This window comes from Dasypus novemcinctus, chromosome 12, assembly GCF_030445035.2.
Source record: "Dasypus novemcinctus isolate mDasNov1 chromosome 12, mDasNov1.1.hap2, whole genome shotgun sequence".
Lineage (NCBI taxonomy): Eukaryota > Metazoa > Chordata > Mammalia > Cingulata > Dasypodidae > Dasypus > Dasypus novemcinctus.
The window spans coordinates 24,682,588-24,686,483 of NC_080684.1; positions in this window are offsets into that span (position 1 = coordinate 24,682,588).

Genomic DNA, 3,896 nt, shown 5'->3' on the forward strand with positions numbered 1-3,896 from the left:
GCTTGTGACTTAATTTGGAGTAATGGAATCCTTTAGAAGTAGAAGAACTTTAGACACACGGAGAGAAGACTTGTTGATGATTTGGAAACTGGGTGTCAAAAGTTAATAGCAAAAAAAGGAAAGGACATTTTTGTATGACAGAAAAGTCAATGAACCTCAAAATTGCTGACCAGAAATCATGGAAGATGGTGGCAGACTAATGAGCACTTAGAGTCAGCTAATGATACAGGGCAGTTGGTGGTCACCCAGAGCTACCTACAGCACATGTTTGGGGACCCTAGTAGACCAGAGTAGTATCCAGCAATATACTTGAGAGTGTGGAAGGAGTAGAATGTCCATCCGCAGAAAGAATTAATGAGTTGAGCCCTCCATGCCACAAAGGTCAATGCTTATGGCACAAACTGCCTTAGGAGCTATTTCACTGCTAGAGTTGGAAGCTCCATTTCCCAAGAAATGGGGGAGGAAGACACGGTGTGGAACTTCAGCTACTAATTAGTGGATTTGGCAGGCTGAAGTATAATCCTAGGAACAACTGAACTTTGAGCCTGTCTAGGAGAGATAGATTTAATCTGTCTCCATTTTGACTCCATTTTGACTCCACCCCTGGCATGACGGGTAAGCAAGGCTGACTGAAAATCACAGTGTTGGTAAGGACTGGCTTCTTTCTGCCCAGGGCAGATTGCAGGTCTAACCTAAACCTCAGCCTCACTTCCAGCAGGGAGAAAGGTAGGGGGACCTGCACCACCTCTCTGGGAAGCTGCAAGCCACACTTCAGAGGATGGTGCTCATCCTAATCTAGCAGAACAAGCTGCCTCAGGATCTATTCCTTGACTGGGGTTAGAAGCTCCATTCCCCATAAACAGTGGAGGAGAAAACAGTTTTCCACTGACCTCAGCTACTGATTAGTGGATGCAGCTGGCTAAAGTATAATCCTAGAAACAGCTAGGATCTGAGTGTGTCCAAGTGGAAAAGAGTCCAATAGCTGCCATTTTAAATCCACCCTGGCATGAGGGGAAGCTTGGCCAACTAAAAATCAGTGAAGTGAGGGACTGACTTATTCCACCAAGATTGGACTGCAGCCGTAGTCAACTCCAGTCCCACCTCCAGCAGAGAGGAAGCTGGTGGGACCTGCATCATCCTCTCCAGGCAACTGCAAGTGCTCTCTGCTTGCACAGACTGAATAGTCAATCACCTGGGGCTGCATGTCTTTACCCCAAGAGGATAGGAGAGGTGCTGGTCATCCTTGGTCTCCCCAGACAACAGAAGGAGTTTTCAGCCCACACAAACTGGTTTGTTGAGCACCTTTAAGTCCATCTTCACTTCTGTCCCCCCATAGGATAGGAGGGGGCTGGTGTTCCATCAGTCTCTCAGTACAACTGCATGTGCTTTTGACCTGCACAAGCTTGACCATTGGGCACCTATGGCTCCACCCCATCCCCAATAGGACTTGAGATGGACTGAGTTTGCCCAATCTCTCTGGGTAACTGCAGGTGCCTTTGGTTCACACAGCCTGGGCTGGTGGGTTCTTGTGGATCCACCCTCATCTCCCAATAGGACAGGAGGGGACTAGTGTTTCCACAACTTTTCTGGGCAATTGCAGACCTTCAGTCTTCATGCATTGGACTGTTGGATGCCTATGGATTCACCCTCACTCCCTATAGGATAGGAGGCTTCTAGTGTCTCCAAGGCAAATACTTTTGGCTTATAGGAACTGAACTGTTGGGTACTTGTGGGTCCAAACTCACACCTGAATAGGATAGAAGGGGTTTGTGCTTTCTCAGTCTCTCCATGCATGGGCAGATATTTTTGACCTAAAGAGACTGAACTCCTGGGCATTTGTAGAACCACTCACACCATCCAATAGGACAGGAGGGGGCTGGTGCTTCTTCAGCCAATCTATTCAATGATGAGTACTTTTAGCCTACGGGGACTGAACTTGTGGGTGCTGGTGTTTCCATTTCCATCCATAAAAGGAAGAAGGGAGTGTACTCCCCCAGCCTTTCAGGGAAACTGCAGCCAGATTTGGCCCACAAAGATTAGATTGCTGGGTACTCCAGAGGGTCCATTCCCATGCCCAGCAGAGAGAGGGTCTGATGCCACATCAATTTACCCGAGCAACTATGGTCATTTTGGACCCACATGGCATAGATTGATGCCCCAAACTATAGCTCCATCCCTACCCAAGGAAGGGGATGAAGGGTTGTGAAGCTTCAGCAATCTCTCTGGGAAACTAGACAATCTTGTCCTGCCCAACTTGGATTGTTATACACTGCACTTCTGCCCCTATCCCTGACAGAGGAGAAAAGTGGGAGAAGCTTCATCAATTCCTGGGGCAATGTGGGCAGTTTCAGCCTCCATAGTTTATAGCACCAACTACATCATGGCTACTACTACACAACCAGCTACTACTACACAACCACAACAAGAAAACCCTAAACTAAAGGGAGAAACTGCACCCAGAATAATATACCTAGCAAGCAGATGCAAAAACACCAACAAATTACAATCATACTTATAAATACGAAGATATGTTCCAGTTAAAAGAACAAAATAAGTCTGCAGATGACATAAAGGAGTTGAGACAACTAATCATAGATGTTCAAACAAATCTCCTTAGTAAATTCAATGAAATGGCTAAATATATTGAGGATATTAAGACGACATTAGATAGCACAAAGAAGAATTTGAAAGCATACATAGAAAACCACTGTCCATGTGGTGCAGCAGCACTGTTCATGTGGTGTCCAAAATGTATTCACCAGATGCAGTGAATATGCTACAATGATGGAAGAGGTTGTTGATGGAGGAGTGGGATGGGGGTGGGGGGGGGTTATGGAAGCCTCTTATTTTTTGAATGTAACATTTAAAAGAAAATAAAGAAGAAAAAATAGTGGACATAATGGAAATGAAAGGTGCAATATATTGAGTTAAAAATACACTGGAGACATACATCAGGAGATATGAGGAAGCTGAAGAAAGGATCAGTAAGCTCAAAGACATGGCTTCCAAAAGTGAACATACAAAAGAACAGATGAAAAAAAGAATGGAAAAAACTGAACGGGGTCTCAGGGAATAAAATGACAGCAAGAAAAGTGCAAATATACATGTCATGGTTGTCCCAGAAGGAGAAGAGAAGGGAAAAGGGGCAGAAGGAATATTTGAAGAAATAAAGGTGGAAAATTTCCCAACCCTATTGAAGGGCAAAGATATCCATGTCCAAGAAGTACAATGTACTCCCATCCAATAAATCTGAAAAGACCAACTCCAAGACACATACTAATCAGAATGTAAAATGATGAAGACAAAGAGAGAAATCTGAAAGCAACGAGAATAAGCAATATAAAATATATAAGGGATACCCAAAAGAGTAAATGCCTATTTCTCATCAGAAACTATAGAGGCAAGATGACAGTGTTATGATATATTTAAGATATTGCTAAAGAAAAACTGACAGCCAAGAATTTTATACCCAGCAATATTATCTCTTAAAAAATGAGGGTGGGATTAGAAAAATTCACAGAAAAACAGAAATGGAGAGAGTTTATAAGAAAAAAGCCCAACCTTGCCGGAAGTACTAAAGGGAGTTTTACAACCTGAAAAGGCAAAACAGGAAAGAGAGGCTTGGAAGTAAGTCTTGAAATACTGACTGTATCAGTAACAGTACTCAAAAGTGGCAAAAATAAAATGACAGATAAAATCCAAAGATCAAAGTGAATGAAATAAGACCTGCTTTTATAGTAATAACATTGAATGTTAATGGATTAAACTCCCTAATCAAAAAACATAGATGGCAGAATGGATAAGAAAATATAAGCTGTCTGTATGCTGTCTGCCAGAACTCCACTATAGGTGCAAGGATACCAATAGATTGAAAGTGAAAAGTTGGAAAAAGATAT